This window comes from Silene latifolia, chromosome 2 (assembly GCF_048544455.1).
Source record: "Silene latifolia isolate original U9 population chromosome 2, ASM4854445v1, whole genome shotgun sequence".
NCBI lineage: Eukaryota > Viridiplantae > Streptophyta > Magnoliopsida > Caryophyllales > Caryophyllaceae > Silene > Silene latifolia.
In genome coordinates this window covers 22,651,048-22,676,973 of record NC_133527.1, presented here as the reverse complement: position 1 = coordinate 22,676,973, position 25,926 = coordinate 22,651,048, and the positions used below count along the sequence as shown (strand labels likewise).

General features: G+C 36.8%; 1 long non-coding RNA gene across 1 annotated transcript; it reads left to right on the top strand.

Annotated features, from left to right (window-relative positions):
- The first annotated feature begins 16,067 nt into the window (after positions 1-16,067).
- On the top strand, positions 16,068-17,454 carry LOC141628764 (uncharacterized). The gene is made up of 2 exons (XR_012537189.1): positions 16,068-16,162; positions 17,142-17,454. It is a non-coding gene; the product is annotated as an uncharacterized LOC141628764 (long non-coding RNA).
- The last annotated feature ends 8,472 nt before the right edge of the window (positions 17,455-25,926 follow it).

Sequence of the window (25,926 nt, the reverse complement as noted above, 5' to 3'; positions counted from 1 at the left end):
GGTAATACCACTCACAAAACGGATAGAGGGGATAAGGTGGGGCACCCCCATGTGCTTCCCTCTCTCCTCTATTTGGGTCATTTGTGAGAGGAAATGGTCTCCGTCACTCCAAAGTGACGGATACGTACCGTCTTCAATGAGATTTTGTGTAAAAAGTTAGCTTAAGGGACAAAATTGTTGCTCAGAAAAGGATGCCCGATTAGAGAGCCTTAGTAATTGTTTTCATCTTTCGTCTTTTGGCCAAGCAAGCTCAAGGAGACTTACTAGAAACCTTTTTAATATATTTATACTTTTGTGGGACTCGGGATATGGCAGATAATAAGTCCAACCTTTCTTAAATAATCCTAGAGCTAGCAAACAAGGAAGGATGTATGTTTTATGTTTTACTCTTTTTCAATTTGTGTAAGATTCTTGCTATTTTATTTGTACTCTTTTATAAGACAATTTGAATGAAACGCTAAAACCTAATTTCTATATCTCTTGGCTGTATGTTTGAGAAACCCCTCTTTGCTTAATGATGGAGGTCCAAGTACATGTCTTTTGTTGTGTGCTGGGATAGCCTTAAATCTTAAGTTATTGGTTGTGTGCTTTGGTTAAGATATATCATGATTACTTGGTTAGTTCTTACTATCATTTTTACAACAATTAAGTGTATTATTGTTCTGTTATTGTCACCTAAATCTCAAGTTTTGTGTTTTAGTTCAAATTGTTTATCAGATCTTTAGTTAATGTTCATTGTCAGCTCATTATTTCTGAACTGCAACAAAAACACAAAAAATAACCAAATGAGTAAAGAGAGGCTAGCTGAAATGGAGTACAAGGCTGGAGTGGTTAATGTGATGGTCAGAGCCATCAATGAGTTCGTATGTAGGGCCAAACTCAGTATGATTTGTTCAAGGTATAGGCAGAGGGAGAGGCAGACCACCACCACCTGGAGGGGAGAACCAACTCAGACACAGATACCATAGCAGAAAGGTTATGTTCAACACAGAGCATGACAAAGATGTAAAGGTAGAGATTTCTGAATTTTATTGTAGCTTAAATCCTAAGGATTTGTTAGATTGGTTTAGGTCCGTTGAGAGAGTCTTTGAGTACAAAGGATACACTGATAAAAAGGATTTTTATATTGCAATTATGAAATTGAAAGGTTATGCTTCACTTTGGTATGAAAACATGAAAAATTAGAGGATTAGAGATGGTAAGGAACCTATAAAATCTTGGATTAAACTAAAAAAAAATAACTTAGGGAGAAGCTTTTGTCTAAGGATTACATACAACACATATTTATTAAGCTCACTCAACTTAGATAGGAACTAACTGTTGGAGTAAGTGTCCTCCACAATAGTGCGTTTACTTAATAAATCTCATGAGAGGAATATATTTGGGATATATTTAATATTTTATAATCCGTGATCAGCTGATCCCTTAAGGTCACACCTATAGCAAAGGAGCGGACCCAGAATTTAACGTATTGGGTAGGAAAAAATAGCTTAGAAATGCTTGTAAAGGGATTCGAACTCGAGGAATAGGTGGAAAATCAAAGCCTTTACCATTGAACTACCAAATATTTATTATACATTTTGTGGAATAATATTTACTTATCTACTGTTCAGCAATAATTGGGATAACAAAAATCCGTCTTTTAAACTTATTTTTTTATGTTTGGGGTAGCGGATGACACATCTTGCTACTAGGTGGGTCCGTGCCTGCCTATAGGATGATGCCCCAATGGAAAAACTAATTATTTGTATATGATACAAATAATTAATACCCTGAATAATATGACTAATGGCTAGTTAAGTGAGTTTTATAAAGACCAAATATATTTTTTAGAGTTCTTCGAGAATCAACCTCAACTTTCAAAATTGTTCGAAAAATTTTGTGCGTCTGTTGTTTCGTTTATTGAATTGTACTTCGTATTAGACACTGACAACACAAGAATTACTTGAACAAGATTTTTAAAGAGTAGGGGCCCCATTTTATAATTTTGCCAATGATCTCAAAATATATAGGATTGGCCTTACAGCCGTTTCTTTGCTTAAGACGAATTATCCTGTCTTAAAGTATTTGTGTTTAGTAATTTGGAAAGTGGCTTCTCCTTCCATAATTCCGAATTCCGAATAAAGATATATGGCTAGTAGAATATATTTCTTTATTGAGCAACTCCAGTGGTTACATTTAAGGACCTGCTTGCAAATATTGTAAATTGTCAAGCGGTATGCTTATCATTGGAGTACAAAAAATTCGTCCTGCTTACGAGCGGGACTAGCTTTGTCAAGCTACGTAGGTTGACCTTTAAAATAATAAAATAATTAATTAATAAACAATAAAATGATTTATATTATAATATTTATTTGTTAGTGGGACATTTTAAACTACATTTATTGTAGCTTGCTATTGAAGAGTATTGTAGCTTGAAAGTTTTGTTGCTTAAATATAGGGTAAGACAAGCTACAAGGTCTTGTAGCTTGCCATTGAAGTTGCTCGTTAGTAGCTTATATGGAGTATTATACTATATAGACTAGGAGACCTAATATGATGAACTATCATATAAACACTATTTAGCAAATAATAATCTTCCAAAAACGATAAAAGAAATCTTAAGCACGTTTAATTTGACATCAATGGTGAATGATGAAAGCTGCCAAAGAACAGTAGGAGGAAAGGCTACTACAACAAACATCAATTGAACGTCTGAACGATAACCTTTTGTTTGAGATCTTATGCAGGGTACCTGATAGTGTCAAATTGTGACGAGTCAATAGGTTAATGTTATCACAATAAACATGCTTGATACCGTGTTTTAGTTGGACTTGTTGTAATATACCGGTTTGCACTTTTGGTTGTAATTTTAGAGTCTTAGCTTATAACTTACCAAGGTGAAGGAGGAGACGCAAAGGTAAGCCAATGGAATAAGTGCAAAGTCAAGAAAAGTAAGCTAATGGATGATTTGATGCCTTGGCATAGACAAACAAGAGCCAAAATGAAGAATTGAAAACTCGGTTTCACAAGGGTCAACTTCAAATGGATATATCTCGGGTTCTAAATCTCGTATCTATTCAAGACCAAGTTGAGGTGAAAGCTTGTGATCTTAGCTTTCCAACGGTATATCACACGCCTTATTTGTCCAAGAAACGAGGGAGATATGGCTCTCGCAAAAACCCGCTGCAAGGCTGAAATGCGCAGGCTGCGCTTTGTCTCGTGATTCACTTATTTGAAGACCCAATTTTGCCTTAACCTAATGCCAAGAGCCAAGGGTATAAATACCCACATTATGAGATCTTAGAGAGGGACTCCTACTCACATCATACAACCTCCTTACCATTAAGATCTCATGCTTGGCTTTAATCTTGTAATAATTAAAACTTAATCTTTCCTTAATTCATGTTAATCTTTCTTCATTTTATGGGGTGTAAGCAAACTATGGAAGGCTAATCTTTCTTTACTTGGTGTAATTTGATCAAAGTATCCAAACTTTGATGTTGTAAGACTCCTAAATCTCCCTCAATTTATCTATTGTTCTTTCCTTTGTTCTTAAATTCTTATGTTGAGTAGATGAATGTATGAATTGATCACTCTTGCATCTTATTTACCCAACTATTGCAAATTCTAGAGAAATGGTTTAATCTATCTAGAATTATTTGGAGCAAACTTGTTGTATGTTGATTTGGTTTAAAGGATTCATATTTCAAGTAGGAAATTACATGTCTTTTCTTGCTAGCATGGTTTAATCTAGTAGGATTTGATTCTAGCTTACATCTCTTGGCAAAAGCTTCATGCTCAATTCTAGTTTTCATTCATGGTTTAATGAGTTGTGGTTGGAATTGAAGGACTCACATATATGGTTTAATTGTGTGTGTCAATTTCTTGAGATGATAGTATTGGATAGATAACAATAGAGAGAAAAGAGTCAAACTTTGTCATTGTTGGATTACTAAGAGAGAATTACACCAAGTCTTTCCCATATTTGATTGTTGCATATCTAGTGTTTGTTGTTTTGCTTCTATGAGAAAAATTGCATCTTTACTTTTCCTTATGCTACTTCAAAACCAAACTTTCTCCATTTATGTCATACTACATGTTAACCATTGTTCATAATCATTGTTTGTTGATAAACATAATTAGTAGGTCATGATTGTGGTTAGTGTCTTGATTAGTCCATAGAGTCCTAATTAGTAGTCAATAGTTTACAATTCAAGTCTTTAGCTTAAAAGTCCTTCTCTTGGGATCGACCCTTACTTGCACCATATTGCTTTATCCATTAGAGTAATCTAGAGTATAGGTTGGCTTATAAATTGTTAATTTGGTAGGTTAATTCTAGCATTTAACGACCTAGTCTTAATTCTCTATCAAATTTTGGCGCCGTTGCCGGGGAAGGTAACACAGCTAAAGCTTGTTTTTGAACTATTGGTCTTTAATTAGTGTAGTTAGTCTTTTTAAATATTAGGACTCATTTTTTTTTCCATGATCTATTTACTTGTTTGATTAAATGGCTCATATCTACTTCCCACAAGATGAGGGTGAATTGTTTTGCAATTACTTTGATAGAGTTGAGCAATATGTCTTGCAATGCAATTATTCTTATGAATTATGGGAGCTTGTCCATTTGGTCTATTATGGTTTAAATGAGGAGTGTAAGTTTCATGTGCATTGCTTTAGTAATGGAAAATTCCGTGAAGGGAATTATGAGGATCAATGGGAACTTTTTCAATATCTTGCCCAGGACACTAGAGAACGGGAGTTGCAAAACTCTTCAATAGAAATCCAAGAATTGCTTCAAGTTCTTATCAAGGATCAAAAGGAAATGAATCAAAATTTTGATAGACAAATAGAGCCCAACACGTTGGAAATGGACATCTTCAATAACCAAATGAACCAAATTCGTGGTGATATTGATGGAAATAAAATCGATGAAGAGGTTCTTCACACTTTAGACAATGAGTGTTTTTATGATAGTTCCTTTGACAAAGGGAATGATCTTGAGGTTGAAAACCCTCCTCCCCTTAATCTTGATACGAGCTACTCTTATAAAGAGTATTGTTTTTGGGATGATGAGAAGGATGCTTATGTTTTCACCACACTTCCATGCCACTCCCCCGTTGTGGTATCTACCGACACCTTGTACACTTGTGATGATGGTTCCTCGAGTAATAGTCAAGTGGGTGAGGATGATTCCTCGGTCCTTAGTGGCCTTGATAAGGAGTCATTGGGTCAAATTGTTGAAAAAGATGAACATGAGGGAAGTAAGGTTGAGGAAGAGGTTGTTTTCACCTTTGACAACTCTTATTTTGAGGATTTATTTGATGAGGAAGATGATATGTGTGACTTGAAACCTTCTTTGGCCTTGCCATCCATTGAGATCCCTATCCACATTCCTTGTACCGAAGTTGACGCCTCACACCTTGGAAACAACTCTTTGGTTCGTAGTAACTCTTACCCGGAATTGACCTTTAAAGAATCGGGGAGTGAGGTGTTTGAGAAGAATGACCAAGAAGCAATGATTTTTGAGGTGGTTGGGATAGAAAAAGAGAAGGTGGAGGCTCTTGAAGACATGATTTGGGAACCTCCAAAGCCTATGAAACTTGTAAGTGTGGGGGTCAAGGAAGATGCTAAAGAAGAAATGGAAAATGAGTTTGTAGAGGTATACCCCCTCAAGGAGGAACCACCTCAAATTTTTTTGAAAAGCCATCATGCTTATCACCCAAAGAAGCTCATGAATCTCATCATTCTTACTTGGTTTTTACCAAGTCCATCCCATCATTCAAAGAACCTTATCGTGACAAGAAACCGTTCCTTAGGCATGCAAAGTTGAAATATGTGTCTTGTGCACACTTGGTCCTTACTTATGCTTGCTATGTGGGTGATCTATACTATGGTCATGCTTCTTGTTTATAAGCTAGTGTGTATGACAAGTTACTAAGGGTGTTGCGTTGTTCCACTCTCGATTCTTGAAGAAGAAAAATGTTGAAAAGGCGTCGAGCAAACGACGAAAACCAAAAGCGCTTTACGGGAGGCAACCCGTACTCCTTTCACATTTCTTTACTCTCCTTTGCTTTTCTAGTACTCTCCTCCACATTGAGGACAATGTGAAAACTAAGTGTGGGGGAGGAGTTTGGTTGAACATATGTTATACATGCCACACATCACCATATTGTTACACAATTCTCAAAATAAAAACATAGCGATCCCGACTCATATCCCATGGTGACCGGTTCAAAATCGTAGGGCGAGTTCGCGACTTTAGGACGTCTCCCAAGCCTTTGCATTAGCTCCTACAACCTTTACCCCGGGTTCATTTTAATTGACTCCCTAGATTCATTGGTTACAGGTTTCAGGATCGTCGCTCTGATACCATTTGTAACACCCCCATACTCCAAGTGCCTTACCAGGACCACTCAGGTATAAGGATGCCACCATCTCGGTTACCCGAGGCATGATAATCATAAGACAATGAAGAAACATACTTTATTAAATAAGTTAAGTGATTACATTATAAAACCAATCGTAAGCAAAATACATCTGTTCTCAAACTATAAACCAACTGAAAGGAACTGTCCTAACAAACACAAATGGAAGACTAAAGACTCGATATGTGATGACTCCATCCCCACTAGATCCCACGCGTATCCAAGATATACCACAAGAAACTCGCTCACCACCCCGAATGGATCACCACAGTTTTTAAAACATTTAAACGGGTCAAGATTAATCACATAATTTATATAATCCAACAACACAACAAACAACACAGCTCAAACGGTCACACAAACACAATCACACCCACTCCAATCAATCTCCGTCACCGATCGTCCACCGGACCAGCCCGCGATGGGGGACCGCAGCCGTTCCCACCTAAGCCCCGCTCATCATACCGAGCGATAACCCTGTCCCATTAATGTGCACATCCCCTTCCGTGGCGGGTTCCACGAAGGGCGAAACTAGGGCGTGAAGCCACTCCCGCAAGTGACTCCACTCAGCCAAGAACGCATCTCGAGAACCATAGGCAACCAATCACAATCACAAAATCAACAATCGTCTGAATCTATCAACAGTGTACAATCACAATCACAGCCGTCACAATACAATTACTATATCAAACAATCAATCTTAACACATCAACAATCATCCCATTATGGGACTAATACTGAGTAGAAATCCTACCGGAAAGCAACACAATCATCAGACGATCTAGCAGCTGTCTCAAAACCTCTCCTTTACAAATCCTTCTCCTATCACATAATCACATAATCACAATCTAACCATAACAAATCATAAAAACCCCCAATCCCAAAATTAGGGTTTAACCAAATCAAAGGAAAGACAATAAAAAGGGTACATAGATCTTACCCTCGACGCAAGGAACTCAACGGTATAAACAACGACAAGAACTGACCGTCCGAACTCCGGGAATTGCTAAGAATGCGATTAAGAAGATGAACTTGTTTGCTTTCTCTCTTAAACAGAAATTTAGGTTTTGGAAAAGTGATTTGGAAACAATGACGGAAGTGTTTTATACTTTAATCGCATTATTAACAAAACCCGACAAAACAGCCCCCGTAAACCGGCTACTCGATCGAGTACCCAACAGGTCAGAAACTATTTTATTTCGCAAAACTCCCTTACTCGACAGAGTAAGGCCTACTCGATAGAGTACCCCAAGACTCATAAATACGGAGTATTACATAAGCTGCCTGTGAAGTTATTGGGATGGAAGACTCCATATGAGTTGCTTTATAATGAATTACCATGCTATGATGAGCTCGGGATTTTTGGCACTCTTTGTTATGCAACCCAACCACCTACATCAACTGATAAATTCTCAAGCAGGGCCAGGAGGTGTCTCTTTCTAGGGTATCCTTGTAATCAGAAGGGGTATAAGTTGTATGACATGGATAGGCATGTCATTTTCACTAGTAGAGATGTTCTTTTTCAAGAGAATATCTATCCATATCATTCTGTCACAACACAAACTATACAGTCTGAAGTTATTGGTCCTAATGAGACTGATTTTTTGGTCTTACAAGATGAGCATCTTGTTTCTAAAGTACCAGAACCTGTCAATAATCCTACAACAGCTGATATAGCTGTCACTGGCACTCAGACATCTGGTATCCTTGAGGGTGCTGGGTCTGGTGTTGATAATGCAACCACTGCTGATCAGTCTTTAGTGGAAAATAATCCAGCTGACCAGCAGGTTAGGAAGTCAGATAGGCCAGACCTTCTGTTCTTCTTTCAGATTATGTTTTGCCAAAGAATAGGAGAGGACATAGTGCTCTACATGTCAAGACTCTCAATGATCTGACTACTTATGATAAGGATTTTGTCATGTCCTTATGCAATGTGATCGAGGAGCATGAACCTAGCACATATGCCCAAGCTAGCACAGATGCCAGATGGGTTACTACAATGAATCAGGAGCTTAAAGCTCTTGAAGATAACAATACTTGGGAACTTACTAACCTGCCAGCAAACAAGAAAGCTATTGGCAGCAAGTGGGTGTTCAAAATAAAGCACAAAGCTGATGGTACAGTTGAAAGGTTCAAGGCCAGATTAGTTGCTAAGGGGTATAACCAGGTGAAGGATAAAGACTACAAGTTTACATTCTCTCCTGTTGCAAAATTTGCCACTGTTAGGGCTCTTCTTGCTGTTGCAGCTGTCAGGCATTGGAATTTATATCAATTAGATATAAACAATGCTTTCCTACATGGGTTTCTAGATGAGGAAGTTTTTATGAAGCCTCCACTGAGATATTATGCTGCAAAGAAGGGGCAAGTGTGTAGATTAAAGAGGTCATTGTATGGGTTAAAGCAGGCCTCAAGGCAATGGAACTTGGAATTAACTAAGCACTTACTCAGTCTGGGATTCATTCAATCAAGACATGATTACTCGTTGTTTACCAAGGTTAATCAAGGCACCAAGAAGGTCTTGGTTGCTCTAGTCTATGTTGATGATATGATCCTCAGTGGTAATGATGAGCTTGGCATTCAGAGTCTGAAGGATTCATTACACAAGAAGTTTACTATCAAAGATTTAGGTCTTATGAGATATTTTCTGGGCTTGGAAGTGGCAAGAAATGCCAATGGTATAGTTGTCAACCAGAGAAAGTATACCTTAGACATTATTAAGGATGCAGGTTTTGAGGACTGCAAACCTGCTAATTTTCCAATGCAGAAGGGTTTAAAGCTTACTACTGATGCTGGTGAAGTTATGCAGGAACCTGAAAAGTTCAGAAGGTTGATAGGAAGGCTATTGTATCTCAATATGACTAGGCCTGATATCTCTTATAGTGTACAGCATCTCAGTCAGTTTCTCAGTCAACCAAGAGAGACACATTATCAAGCAGCACAGCATGTTATTAGATATCTCAAGGGTACAACAAATACTGGTTTATTCTATTCTGCAAAATCAGAGTTGGTCCTGCAATCTTATTCTGATAAAGACTGGGCTACTTGCAATTTCAGTAGCAGATCTCTAAGTGGATTTTTTGTCTTCTTAGGGAGATCCTTAATAAGTTGGAAAACGAAGAAGCAAAGAACAGTTAGCAAAAGCTCGGCTGAGGCTGAGTATAGGAGTATGTCCTATACTGCTTCTGAACTTGTCTGGTTAGTGAACTTATTAGCAGATCTGCAGGTTCATATCCCACTGCCAGTCATGCTGCATTGTGATAACACAGCAGCTGAACATATAGCTCAGAACCCTGTGTTTCACGAGAGAACTAAGCACTTAAATGTGGATTGCCATTATGTACGTGATAAGCAACAAGAAGGGTTTCTGCAGACAAAGCATGTCAAGAGTGCCTTGCAACTGGCTGACATAATGACCAAGGCTTTAGGTGCAAATGAGCATAGATTTCTTTCGTCCAAGCTAGGACTACAACTTCCTCCTATGACAGACTCAGTTGGTCCAGCTTGAGGGGGGATATGAGCATAGTCAGTTAGTTAGAATTAACTAACAATCAACTAACTTTCCATGTATTAAGGGAGTTAGTTAGAATTAGTTAGAGGTAGTTATACAAACCGACCTCGACTACTATATAAGCAAATTAGAATCATTGTAATAACACAACTTAATGAAATATAATTTTTCACTCAAATTCTCTCTATTACTTCTTTACTGAGAATAGTTTCATACCTTCTCAGTTTGAGTACTATTTTCGTGCGACAGACATAATCCAATGAAGTGATTTGTAGCTATTAATTTTCCGCAACTTTCTAGTAATTTTTCTCCAGTTATTGGAGGTAATGGCAGCGGTATTGCTGTCAACATTCCATTAAAAGTTGAAGTAACTTGAAACGTATTAAAAGCACCAAAATACGAGGTGTTGGGTTCCTTATGTTGATGATAACATGCCCATTTGATTTGTGTTATCTTAGTTTACCTTTTCAGGATTAATGATGTAATCAAGCTTGGATTAAGAAGTGTTGAAGTTGTTATTAATCCCATTGTAATTAGTCGTGTGTCATCTAATGTACAAGCGAGAAAGTTAAGTATATTAGAGTAATAGAAACAGTCCAGACGACTGTTGCTTTTACACGCAAACAGCTGTTTGGATTATGCCACAACTCGAGAAACTTGAAGTCCCTTTTATCTTTCAAATGCTTTCACGTGATTATCATTTCTCAAAGATAAAAATCAGATTTTTATTAAGGAGGTAGTATTCTTTAAAGAGTGGTTTGAATTATTTCAAAATGTTTCCTCTTTATGCAAATTCAATCCTTTGGTCTTTAAGAAAAGAAGAAATGTTTTTTGCCTTATTTGTGTTAACTTGTCATCATGTGACTTGTCTCACATCCTTTGTTTTCTGATTTTGCATGAGCATTTAAGGTTATCTTTCAAACCTTCTTTCTCTTTTCTTACCTTTGCAAAAGACCCCTCTTTGGTGCAAGTTTTGGGTGGTTGCAAATGGTCTTCACATGTGAGGTCTTTGACCCTTCAAAACCCTAGCAATCCCTTCACTCACCTCCTCTATATAAACCGTGTGCCTCCTTCATTAAATCTCCAAGACTTTTCTGAAATAATTCTTTCATCTTTGCAAATTGTTTTTAAAGCTTAAAAGTTGTGTTTATTTGCAAAAACCTTTAAAAGTCTTCAAGTGTCTTTCAGTTTCTACAGTCGTGGCTACTGTTGCTTTTCTATACTAAACTCTCTTGCTTAAAAGTGTTGATCTTGTAAAAGTTGTCCACCTCTATTCTTTGTTAAGAATGTGTTAGTGGAAACTTGATCCTTTACATTTTAAGTGTGTTAGTAGAGTTTAGGACGGAGTAGTCCTTATCTCTTGACAACCGGAGTAGGTTGTGAGTTGGCAACCGGAGTAGGTTGCGAGTTGTTGAGTTCTAGGACGGAGTAGTCCTTTAACTCTTGGCAATCGGAGTAGATTGCGAGTTAGCTTGTCATAGAACGGAGTAGTTCTTGTACTAGCTTTGCAACCGGAGTAGGTTGGCGTCTTTTATTACAAGGGTCTTTTAGTTGTCGGAGTAGATCACTAAAGGAAAGTAATAAAAAGGTAGATTGGACGTAGGCACTTTAGTATTTGCCGAACCAATTCAAAAACTCGTGTTCATTGTTTATCTTTTTTCCGCTGCCTTTTTACTTTGTTTGTTTGTTTTGCTTAAACTTAGAAGTAACAGTTCATCATACTGTCGTATTTGGCCTGCAGTAATACTCCACAAACTGAGACAAATAGATACAGTCAGAACGATTGTTGCTTTCATACTTCAGCAAACATTCATCGTGATACTTGTTCAATCTTTCAATATTATTCAAAGTATCATCCAATCTCTTTTGTTCACTTAACTTACTTTAATCCAATAAAGTTGAAGTTAAATTTTAAAAGAGTACCTAATTCACCCCCTCCCCCTCTTAGGTACTTGAATCCATAAACTCAACAATTGGTATCAGAGCCTCGTGCTCTTGATAGAGGCTAATCCCCTTAGAGTTTGATTCGTGGGTAATGGATTCCGAGAAACACTCCAAGATCCCGGTCTTTACCGGTTCGAATTTTGGATGGTGGAAACTCAAAATGGAACATTACATCAAAAGTATCGATTATCAATGTTGGAACATCATCCAAAATGGACCTCTTGCCATTGAGGAAACCGATATTCTTAACGGTTTCACCAAGACAAAAGAGGAAAGAAATTACAATGAGAATGACTTCAAGCTTGCCGAAAAGAATTCCAAAGCAATGTCGATTCTTCAACGTTGTGTTGGTGAGGGGGAAGTTAGTCGAATCTCCGGGTGTCCTACGGCAAAATCTATTTGGGATTCCCTTGTACTTGCATATGAAGGGACGTCCCAAGTAAGAAAACACCGTATTGACCTTCTCATGCAACAATATGAAATGTTCAGAATGTCAAAAGACGAGTCTTTAAATAGTTTCTCTTCTCGTTTTTCTTGTATTATTAATGAGCTTCAAAGTCTAGGAAGGAATTTCGAGTCCGAGGACATCATTCGAAAAATCCTTCGTAGTCTAACTCCTAAATGGCAACCTAAAGTCACCGCCATAGAGGAAGCCAAAGACTTGTCAACCCTATCTCTTCATGAACTAATGGGATCACTAATGGCTCACGAGTTTAATCTCGATAAGCATTCTAGTGAGTCATCAAAGGGAAAGAGTCTCGCCCTCACATCTTCTCCAAGTGATGAAGAAGATGAGGAGGAAGACGAGTTTGCTATGTTCACAAGGAACTTAGCCGGGTTGGTCAATGGACAAGGTAACAAAAGGTTCACTAATAATTACTCGAAAAAACGCTTTCCTAAGAAACGACCTACCTCCACCGTGGGATGCTTTAAATGTGGTGATAAAACTCATCAAATTAAAGAATGTCCCAAGTGGGAAGAAATCAAATCTAAGGAAAGAAGAGAAAAGGTTAAAAAGGACTATAAACATAGAGTCATGAGTGCTATTTGGGGAATGTCCGACTCCGAGGAAGATGAGGAACTCATCGAGGAGGAACTTGAGGCTAAAATGTGTCTTGCAAATCATGATAAAGAAAAAGTCTCAAAAACCTCAAAAATTGAACACCTAAGATGCCTCATGGCTAACCCCGACGATTCCGACTCCGATTCCGACAACGAGGTAAATCATCTAAAGGCCAAGGCTAGAACTTACTCCAAAGAAAAAGTATGTAAGCTTCTTGATCAACTTTTTGATAAGTGTCGGTCTCAAACTAACAAGCTTGATATAATGCAAAATGAGATTGAGGAAATTGCTCAAGAGAACTTTAATCAAAAAACGAGCTAAAAGCAACAGATCACGTCACACTGTCACATCCAAGCATATAATGAAGTTAAAAGAGTCAACAAGTTAAACAAACATTTGACTAAAGAACTAGAGCGTCTTAGGTCGACACCCACGGACGTCTCTGACCTTGAAAATGTCAACACTACCTTGGTGATGCAAGTTTCCTCACTAACCAAGGAACGTGATGATCTTTTGAAGGTCAAAGACGATCTTGAAAATGAGATCTATGACCTTGTAGTTGAAGTTGTAGACTTAAGAGAAACAGTCTCTAAGACTGTTGCTTTCCGACCACGACTTAGACAAGTTTAAAAGAAAAGGTGAATGGTTGGAAAATGAAAATGAGTGTCTCAAAAGTGAGGTTGTTTGTCTCAAGAATGAAATAGAAGATCTCCATGATAGGCTTACTTTCTTTCAAAAAGGTATGCCCGAATGTAGCACTTCTAGGTCTTCTCCTCACCTTAGATCCGATGAAGTCGTTGATCTAAACAAAAGACTTGACAAGATGACATGTAAATATGAAGAGTCCAAAGAAAAAATCATATATCTCGTGTCTAAGCTCAACAACCACACCCATGACTTCATTGTTGAGAAAAGATTGTCCATAGAAAGTGACAACGATGATGAACTTAAAAGAGAAAAAGAAAAGAATTTGCATCTTCTTTCACGTGTCCATGACTTGACCAATGAACTTGTTAATGCTAAGAACATCACTGAAAAATGGGAAGGAAGTCAAACCGTGCTAAACTTCCTCACGAATCAAACCGAGAAATGTGAGAAATCCGCTGGTTTGGGGTTCAAATGGAACAGTCAGACTGACTGTTGTATCCAGAAGCCCAAAAACGATTTTAGAGGAAGGAAGTATGTAGGTCTTCCCGAATATATCATTTGCAATTATTGTGGTGACAATGGTCATGTCTTTAATGGTTGTACAAAACGATTTGATGACATTGACAAGAACACCAAAGCATTAAATGAAATGAACATTAAGAAAGACACCACAAGTTATGTTGATCACAAAAAGGGACCCAAATTCATTTGGGTTCCTAAACTCAAAAACTAATCTTGTGTAGGGCTTGGTGAGAGGCGGCCGCAATTGGTACTTGGATAGTGGATGCTCTCGTCACATGACGGGTGATAGAAGCCAATTCCTCTCACTTAAAGCGTATGATGGTGGCACGGTAAGGTTTGGTGACAACAAGAAAGGTGAAGTAATTGGTATTGGAAAAGTTGGTAAGTCATCCTTACTTTGTGTCGACAATGTGCGGCTTGTCAAAGGTTTGAAACATAATCTCCTTAGTATATCTCAACTTTGTGATAAGGGTAATGTTGTTGAATTTCATGCTAATATGTGTCGAATTTTTGATGCCACTACTAATGAACTAATACTCGAAGGAAGACGTGTCAAAGATGTTTACTTAACTAATTTGAACTCTCTATCCGGTCACACCATGTCTTGCATGAGTGTAATGAACAATGATCCTTGGTTATGGCATAAAAGGTTTGGTCATGTTAGTACAAAAACTCTTAATACCCTTAAAAGACTTGATTTGGTTGAAGGCATTCCTAATATAAAATTTGAAATTGATAAAGTATGTGATGAATGTGCTAGAGGTAAACATGTTAAAAGTTCCTTCAAATCCAAAAGAATTATGAGTACATCTCAACCTTTGCAACTTTTACATATCGACTTGTGTGGACCAATGAGAACTAGAAGTAGAGGTGGTAGTCGTTATGTGTGTGTCATTGTTGATGATTACTCTAGGTTTGTTTGGGCACTCTTCCTAAGCTCTAAGGATGAGACATTTGATGAGTTTCTAATTTGGTTAAAGAAGATTCAAAATAAACTTGGTTTAAAACTTGTTTCAATGAGAACCGATCATGGAACCGAATTCGAAAACTCATCATTTGGTGCTTATTGTGATGACAATGGTGTAGACCATAACTTTTCGGCTCCTAGAACCCCACAACAAAATGGTGTGGTTGAAAGGATGAATAGAACCCTTGAAGGAATGGCTAGAACAATGTTATTAACTAGTAAGTTGCCTAAGAACTTTTGGGCCGAAGCGGTAAATACCGCTTGCTACATTTATAATCGTGTCATGATAAGGAGTATTTTAAATAAAACTCCCTATGAATCATTGCGTGGAAGAAAACCCAACATTTCATATTTTAGATGTTTTGGAAGCAAATGTTTTGTTCACAACAATGGTAAAAATAACTTGGGTAAGTTTGATCCACGTAGTGATGAAGGAGTATTTATTGGGTACTCCGATCATAGCAAGGCCTATAAAGTTTACAATAAACGAACCTTGTTAATTGAAGAAAGCATCCATGTCATTTTTGATGAATCTAGTGTGCTTGGACAGGTACAAATCATGGATGATGATGATGAGGATGAGGATGATGAATTTGAGATCGGTCTTGTTCGAAAAGACTTCGTGTTCACGGATGAAGAAGTTCCCAGCACTGAATTGCAACAGACACAGAGACTGTCACCTTCAAAGGAGAGCAGCAACTCAGGGGGAACACGTGATACTTCTGATTCCTCTCTGAAGCAACAGACCCAACGATCGTTGCATCCACCTCCGAATCAAGTAGCCCAAAACAAGTGAGGATGAAGAACCTTCCAAGCCAATGGAAACAAATCCACGTGATCGATGCAAATGAGGGGAACAAGAAACCTTTGTTCCAAAGAAGTGGAAACATCAAAGCTCTCATCCACTCACTAATCTCACAAGTGATCTCAACTCGGGAATTCGAACAAGATCATCCGTCAACAATCTTGCTCACCTCAATGAGTATTGTGCCCACAATGCATTCCTTTCTCAAATTGAACCTTCAAATGTAACAGTCGCCTTGACTGATGCAGATTGGGTGCTTGCCATGCAAGATGAGCTCAATCAATTCAAACGAAATGAGGTATGGCACTTAGTCCCTAGACCGCCTAATCGTACCGTCATTGGTACTAGGTGGGTCTTTCGCAACAAGCTTGATGACTCGGGAGAAATTGTAAGGAACAAGGCTAGACTAGTGGTGCAAGGTTATAACCAACAAGAGGGTATTGATTACGATGAAACCTATGCACCGGTAGCTAGACTTGAGGCCATACGATTGCTTATAGCTTTTGCGGCTCACAAAGGCATTAAACTCTTCCAAATGGATGTCAAAACCGCCTTCTTAAATGGATATTTGGAAGAAGATGTCTTTGTAGAGCAACCACCGGGTTTTGAGAACAATGATTTGCCTAACCATGTTTTCAAATTAGACAAAGCTCTTTATGGTTTAAAACAAGCACCAAGATGTTGGTATGATAGATTGTCTAAATTCCTTATTGAAAATGGTTTTAAAAGAGGCTCCGTTGACAAAACATTGTTCTTGAAGCAACAGTCAGACGAACTGTTGGTTGTACAAGTATATGTTGATGACATTATATTTGGGGCAACAAATGAACTCTTTTACTTATATTTTTCGGAACTAATGAAATCGGAGTTTGAAATGAGCATGATGGGTGAGCTAGGATTCTTCCTTGGGCTCCAAATTAAGCAATCAAAGGATGGAATCATGATCCATCAACAAAAGTACATCAAAGAAATGCTTAAGAAATTTGGGATGACTAATGGTAAGCCTCATGATACACCTATGGTAGCCGGGTCCAAATTGGACAAAGATGAACTCGGTAAAAATGTTAGTGATAAGGTGTATAGAGGTATGATAGGCTCACTTCTTTACTTGACCGCAAGTCGTCCCGACATTCTCTTTAGTGTATGCTTATGTGCTAGGTTTCAAGCAAATCCGAAAGAATCACACTTCAAAGCCGTTAAACGAATTCTTCGGTATTTGATTGGAACACAAAATCTTTACCTATGGTACCCCTTATATTGTCCTTTTGATCTTATAGGCTTTTCGGATGCGGACTATGCGGGGTGCACGGTGGATAGAAAGAGTACCTCCGGAATTGCAACGTTCTTGGGTCCTTGCTTGACCTCTTGGGCCTCAAAGAAACAAAACACGGTAGCTCTTTCTACGGCCGAAAGTGAGTATGTTAGCGCGGCACATTGTTGTTCTCAACTCCTTTGGGTAAAACAACAACTCTTGGATTTTGGTATTATTTTTGACTCCATTCCTTTAATGTGTGATAATACGAGTGCAATAAATATTTCCAAAAATCCTATTCAACACTCTAAAACTAAGCATATTGATATTCGTCACCATTTTATTCGTGATCATGTGGAAAAAGGACATATTAAACTTATCTTTTGCAAGACCGAAAATCAAATTGCCGATATTTTTACTAAGCCACTTGCAAGAGAACATTTTGAGAAATTTAGACTTGAAATTGGGTTAATTAATAACTTGTGATTTTTGGTGTGAGTTTTACAAAATTCCTTAATTGATTAAATTAAAATTGGAAATATGTTATTAAGTGTTCTAAGTGCATTGACATCATGTTTGGACCAAAATTGACACCGTATTTGTGAGTCGGTAATCACTCAACCTCATATCTAAATTTACGTTTATTATATGCTACCTTGCGTTTTTATTTCGAGTAATTGAATTTGTTTAAGTCGGGCCAACCACCTCTCCTACATCATTTAATGGGCCATTAAACTCAACAACCCATCACCTATGCCTACCCGTCCAAACATCTCAATCCACTAAACCTTTCATCTCCAAATCCACAAAACTCCCTCATCTCACCTACCTATTAACCCACCATGGTCAAGACCTCTTTCAATACCCACATACCCATCAAACCAACAAACTTGACCTCACCACCTGTTACATCACACCCACCGACATCAACAACCCCAACAATGACCTCAACCAAAACCTCCTATGCATTCCCTCCTCAAACTTCAAACACGACTCCATCACCTTAACCAAACCCAGATCTACCAAACCCTCAACCATCACCGAACCTCACTGACCCTCCATCATCCGACGACATCCCCATCTCCACTATGGTAGGACGACGCACACGTGGTGGTCGGAAGAAAAGCTCCATTGTCCCAAGCTCTTCCTCTGAAACGGTTACGGTGAATGTCGATGAAATTGAAGAAACTCCAATTGATTTGAATGAGGATACGACTAAGTCTACTGAGTTAGATCCGATTCCGGCAAAGAAAGCTAACAAAAGAAAGGAGAAAGCTACTTCATCGTCGCAAAGGTCTATGTTCTACATATGTATCAAGAGATGATCGGGAAGTTGGTTAGAAGACGGAGATAGATGAAATTGAAAATTGAAGTTGGTAGAAAAAAAAAAAAAAAAAAAAAAAAAAAAAAAAAAAACCGGGAAGGCAATATGCGAAATGTCAAAGTGATTATTGGAAACGAGATAGATGAAATTGAAAAATGCGACGGTCTTGAGAAAAGAAGGAAAGCAAAAAATTTGGAAGATATTGAAAGGAAGTCACAGTGTATGCCACTGTTGCTATGCTCAAAGGTCAAGATCAAATTTGTCAATAATTTTCATAAAATGAGAGCAACATATAAGAAGTTGATGTTCCCCCATCTCATGTCGTGTACTAAGGAAAATATGAGAAGTTGATGCTCTTTCATCATATGTTGAGAAGGTATATCGATGCATACCTTGGTGGTCTCAATATAACAAAATCCAATGCAACAGTCGAGATGACTGTGACTCGGCCCTTCATTGTCAAACCTCCACCTTCTTTTTCAATCCTCTTCATTATCCTCCAAAATGATGACCAAACTTCCGCACCCTAAATTTGCCCATAATCACACTTGTCTTTTGCCTTACACCTTTTGTCCCACCTTGTTGTGCCCTTCTAAGACTATTTTTCTTTACTTGCTATTTTGATGCTTGGTGGTGTATGTTAAACTTTATTTAGCCGTGGTGAACTTTGATTAACTTATGTTTAATCCTTGTTTATGTTGACCTTGTTACCTTGTCACGATTACATGTGTCTTTTTGTGTTTTCTTGTGAAATATCTGCACTCTAATGCTTTTGACATCCCTATCCGTTTGATGATGTCAAGAGGGGGAAAAGGTAAACTCATGCTTTAAAATCTCCTTGCTTATTGATTAAACTAATGGCTTGTCTAACCTTCTTAGCTTGATTCTTGTTTGGGGCAATGTAAAATTGTCATAATAGTTTGATTCTAGATTTTGCCCTTGGTAAGGTAATATTGTCCCTTCTCTATCATTTGATCTTGCTTGCTAAAATCTTGAATTAAGGTGTTTACATTGCTTATACATTCGTTTGGGGCTTGTCATCATCAAAGGGGGAATTTGTTGGGTTCCTTATGTTGATGATAACATGCCCATTTGATTTGTGTTATCTTAGTTTACCTTTTCAGGATTAATGATGTAATCAAGCTTGGATTAAGAAGTGTTGAAGTTGTTATTAATCCCATTGTAATTAGTCGTGTGTCATCTAATGTACAAGCGAGAAAGTTAAGTATATTAGAGTAATAGAAACAGTCCAGACGACTGTTGCTTTTACACGCAAACAGCTGTTTGGATTATGCCACAACTCGAGAAACTTGAAGTCCCTTTTATCTTTCAAATGCTTTCACGTGATTATCATTTCTCAAAGATAAAAATCAGATTTTTATTAAGGAGGTAGTATTCTTTAAAGAGTGGTTTGAATTATTTCAAAATGTTTCCTCTTTATGCAAATTCAATCCTTTGGTCTTTAAGAAAAGAAGAAATGTTTTTTGCCTTATTTGTGTTAACTTGTCATCATGTGACTTGTCTCACATCCTTTGTTTTCTGATTTTGCATGAGCATTTAAGGTTATCTTTCAAACCTTCTTTCTCTTTTCTTACCTTTGCAAAAGACCCCTCTTTGGTGCAAGTTTTGGGTGGTTGCAAATGGTCTTCACATGTGAGGTCTTTGACCCTTCAAAACCCTAGCAATCCCTTCACTCACCTCCTCTATATAAACCGTGTGCCTCCTTCATTAAATCTCCAAGACTTTTCTGAAATAATTCTTTCATCTTTGCAAATTGTTTTTAAAGCTTAAAAGTTGTGTTTATTTGCAAAAACCTTTAAAAGTCTTCAAGTGTCTTTCGCTTTCTACAATCGTAGCTATCGTTTGCTTTTCTATACTAAACTCTCTTGCTTAAAAGTGTTGATCTTGTAAAAGTTGTCCACCTCTATTCTTTGTTAAGAATGTGTTAGTGGAAACTTGATCCTTTACATTTTAAGTGTGTTAGTAGAGTTTAGGACGGAGTAGTCCTTATCTCTTGACAACCGGAGTAGGTTGTGAGTTGGCAACCGGAGTAGGTTGCGAGTTGTTGAGTTCTAGGACGGAGTAGTCCTTTAACTCTTGGCAATCGGAGTAGATTGCGAGTTAGCTTGTCATAGAACGGAGTAGTTCTTGTACTAGCTTTGCAACCGGAGTAGGTTGGCGTCTTTTATTACAAGGGTCTTTTAGTTGTCGGAGTAGATCACTAAAGGAAAGTAATAAAAAGGTAGATTGGACGTAGGCACTTTAGTATTTGCCGAACCAATTCAAAAACTCGTGTTCATTGTTTATCTTTTTTCCGCTGCCTTTTTACTTTGTTTGTTTGTTTCGCTTAAACTTAGAAGTAACAGTTCATCATACTGTCGTATTTGGCCTGCAGTAATACTCCACAAACTGAGACAAATAGATACAGTCAGAACGATTGTTGCTTTCATACTTCAGCAAACATTCATCGTGATACTTGTTCAATCTTTCAATATTATTCAAAGTATCATCCAATCTCTTTTGTTCACTTAACTTACTTTAATCCAATAAAGTTGAAGTTAAATTTTAAAAGAGTACCTAATTCACCCCCTCCCCCTCTTAGGTACTTGAATCCATAAACTCAACACGAGGTTTGACGAAAGCACACCACGCCGCTCTTACAAACGACCCCAGTAAAGGATATACTATGATACCATTTAAGACAAGGCTGGTTCTCGATTCGAAGATTTATATTTTTCCATTCTCGGGTCTCTGATATGTAAATAACCAACTGATAATTTTTGAAAGGATTGTCATTGACTCATTGATGATACGTTCATCATCAGTTATATCACGAAGCACGACGACAAAACAAGTTCCCTTTCGACACGCAAGACCGGCCCATACAGGTTGTTTGTCGGTTTGAGAGGAGGGAAGACTAATCCATTGTTTGGTTATCAAATTAACTACGAAGAATTGACCTAATTTTGTTGACCGATTAACATTAAAGCACAAAACCAAGTCTCGGAATGTCGAACAAATTGTGTAGGGTTTAGGAAGGAAGTCTAGGGACAATGTGGGAGACCGGAATACAGTTTCACAATAAGGTTTTGCGACAATGGCCGTTAGTCGATGATTAATATCTATCAGCAACGACGTCCATGGTTGATCATCTTCGTCGGTTTCAGTGTGGATTGATTGGCATTGAGGAATAAACGATGGGTCGGAAATTAAAGCGCACCAGCGCTTCGACACGGTTTTGCAGCGAAGTGCAGTGCTATAATGAGGCAACCTGCATAAGATTTCAAGTAATATCTCGTCGTTTAGATCGTCTATTAAGTTATTGTTCTTCTTAGTTTTCTTGATTGCTAATGATTTGCATCGTTCATCATTCTTCATTGCTATGTTTTCTTGGAATGTCGGTTTATGATTTTGTCGAGAGAAGAGGAACCTTCAAAGGGTTTTAAACCTAATTGACCTGACTCGAATAATCTGGGGGTGCGGATTTGGATTAAGGCTTGATGACCCACGTATATAAATGGGTCATCGAGCCTTAATCCAAATTTGTTAAGGAGATTCCGTGTGATGTTTTTGCTTTTTGGTTTTAGGAAATTCTCCTATATACTATGAGAATAAAAATCTCAAACATTTTCCTTCCCTGCAAAAGGAATATGTTTAAATAAGGAAACAAGACTTTACTAGTTTTACACCCGTGCAAAAAAATGCACTGGTCGTAACAACAGCTGTTAAGTGTTCAATATCGTAATAATATAAATTGTCCATAGAGACGGTATTGAATTTAATCGGGCCTCTTATTTATTATTGTAACCACATATAATGAATTGAGCTTCTTTATTCAAATGTTAAATTCAAATGACGGTATTCAAATAACGGTATTGAAATTGTAAATATGATATTGTTGATGCCTGATTACTAAATAAATGTTTTTGTCTCATAATAATGCTTTGTAAGACTTGTGGTTTTTTTTAAGATAAGAAAATTAATGCTGGTACTTTTTTATAATCATTAAAATCTTTACCATGTGTATTTTTTTTAACATTATAATTATATGAATTTTCTTCAAATTTTGTATATTTCTTAACATTATGAATTATAATTATATGAATGTGCTTTAATTCTTATCGAGACTTGCATTTTTTTTTGTATAGGAATGTTATTTGGGTACCTATCAATAAGAAAACCAGTACAAATAATTTGTAATTTTTTTTAATTGTTTTCATTCAGATGTATTCCTAACATTTTAGGAAAATATATATGTATAATATGTAATTATAAAAAAAGTTAAAACTAAAATTAAAATATCGTAAACTCAGTAGTTTGAAAAGGAGAAAAAGAAAAGCAAATCAAGTGAAATATAGGAGAGAGGGTAATTAAATGTGTAGGATGAATATGGGGGGTCCTACCTTATTTTTTTTCTTTTTAATCCTTAAAAATCATGGACCAATAGGAGAGTTTTATTGGCTTCAGCTTTTATAGATAAAGGATTTTTATTAAATTATTATCTTTTAATTAATATATAATCTTTTGATCACTATAATATTTTTTGAACTAAACTATATTTATTTAATTAAAATAAAACAAAACTGGTATATAAGTCTAAAGATTTGTATATGAAACACATATTAGTTTCGTACAAAAAAACTTAACATGTACCTAATAAGTATAAAAAAATTATGAACTAATATTATTAATTTCACGAAAGCAAAATTCATTAAAAATATTTGAAAAAATTATAAATTGAAATTATTTATTAATTACGCAGTATGTGGTAAAAAAGTTTAATTAAAATAAATACTTCATGACTCTACCCAATTCTTTTGATTAGTTTCCATATCATTTTCTATTCTCATATTAAAATGTGAAAAGTTAATTATGTGTCAATTTAAAATCTGTAAATATGAAATACTGACATTGAAATAACAAGAGTACTATCTCCTTCGACCTTCGCTCTTCTAAGAAAACGATATCCATATCCACCTCATTAGTGTCCAACCTAGCGGATGTCAGCAGGGTCCTTGATGTCCTAGCCTAATGGTTAAAACGGAGACATCTTGAACAATATATATAAACCTAAGGTTCAGATTACCATCGCGTGTGTGTGTGTATGCACTTCATCAATCAATAGAGCCTCTTTATTTAACTAAATTGTTGCTCAATTTCATATACTAGAATCACAAGCATAAGCTAAGAATTGAATTGAACTTACATGAAAAATGTAACAGCGAATGTAATTAAACCTCGAGAAACGCCCTTAACTCAACAACCAAGGATATGGAACAGGCCAACGCGGGAAGTCGAGTTTGTAAGAAGTTACAAGTTGATGAGGAGGAACTGGTATCATCAAAGGCTCTAAAACATTGGATTTAGTATCACACAAAACCAACTGATTTTGACTCACGCTTATCAAGTACACCAAGTGCTCCTTATTTGGGTGCACACCTACAAACTTAAACTTGTTCTCCCCATCGACTACTAATAATGATCCTTTAACTTTGATTTCACCATGAAGCATCGATATCAGCTCCCATCCAACAACTACTTCATTCTCTGGTCTCGGGTCAAGTTTCCAAATATGCCATCCTGGTGTCCCCGCAATTAAATTTCCAAATATGCCATACCGTAAAATCAGACACATTGATTCAATGGCAATCAATTTTCCACAACTCTCGAGTAATACTTCTGGTGTTTTACGCAATCGCATATCTGGTTCTTTAGGTGGTAACTAGTTTTGAGACCCGTGCAATGCACGAGATGCTTTTCGATTAGTTCGGGTCTATTCACTTCCTTCTTATTGTCTATTGTCAGAACTCAGAATAAGGTGTTTCGGGAAAACAGTAAGTATCTCTTAGTAATTGATCCGTAAAATAATTATTTAAAATATCCGGTCCATCATACCAAAACTGTTGTACGAATTCACAAAAATATATTGTAAGCGGGTAGCAATGAAAGTGATTGTAATATCTACTACGGAGTATATGAAAAATGTAAAGTATGTGCAACGGTAGTCGAGTAATTCATTTGCATGTCCTTCTATATCCTTGTCCTCGTCCAGTTAACCACTTTTGTATAATCACATTTAATGGTAATTTGGGCTTGCCACTGGCCATTCTTTTCCTTCGGGATGGTAAACCTTTGCTTAAACACCTTAGCACCTGCAACACGAGTCATAAGTTGAATGAGAAAGTGTTAAGCTATATGAGCAAACAACAAATTTATATGCAGTAAATATATTGTAGGCTGAATTATATGAACTTTATATAAACCTTCTTTTTCTTCGCTGCAATGTGACCATAAATCATCCTGAAATGGACAGGAGACAACTGGAGTAGAATGGAAGAAGTAATCTAAAAAACAACCAAAGAAGATTAAGATCTGAAAAGCTGGGATAGAAGAGTCATGGAGACACTATACAAATATATTTCATACTCCGTATTACAAATGTATTGAATATAAAATCAGCGAACATTGTAATTGGTTCTTGCACCTCGCTAGATGACAATTTGTTCAAATTTAGTTCAATATGAAGAACAAAAACATCTAAATTCAACAACAAAAAAATACATAATTGAGATTTATATATTGCAGGATATTATTTTTTGTTTTTTTCTAGGTCATTGATATGTACTCCAGTGTAACACTTTCTCATCTTATTAGAAATTGATTCCTCATTTTGCACTGCTTTCAAGTTTCACCCCCTCATTGATATTTTTCTTCCCTTGTTGCTTTAGCACCTACACACAAAATAAAAAAAAAGGAAAAAAACAATAAAAATGCTTTCGAAGAGCTACTGAAGAGCATTCATCTAATCAGGATATATATTCAAATACAATTAGAAAAGAGACAATTTAATTAATTTAACTTTGGAATGATATGAGTTCATGATATAGAAATCTACTTACCTTATCTACAATTTTGCTACTGAAATCTTAAGGAGGTTCTCGACTTCTTGCGACCGGTGGGAAATCGTATCTTCAATTTCAGCATTTATATAGATTGTAGATATATATTCATCCAGATGGAGACTACCAAACGTTCCATATATCCAAAACTGCTAGGACAAATAAAATTCATTTTCTATTAGTCTCCCATAAATTGATAAGTAATTACTTTGCATATATAAGGATTAAATTAGGTTCATTTTGTCGTAATTAATGTGAACGATACATATTATTGCTTAATATTAACAGTTTTTTCTAGCGGAAGGAGAGGAAAAGCCGTCTAGTATTTGCAGTGAACGCAACAGGCTAAAACAATCAACAAAATAAGACATTACAAATATTACACGTGGCATCTATACAATATGTGATGGAGATGGATAACATTCAAAGTTACCCTTTTTATATTATTTATAGAATTGATAATCCATGTCATATTAGTTTGCCAAGTGATATTGTTATTGGCTTTTTTTCATCCCATGTGGCATTGTCTACGTGACTTTTTTAGGCTGAGACTCGATTAGAATATCTATGTTTTTCCATTGACATGT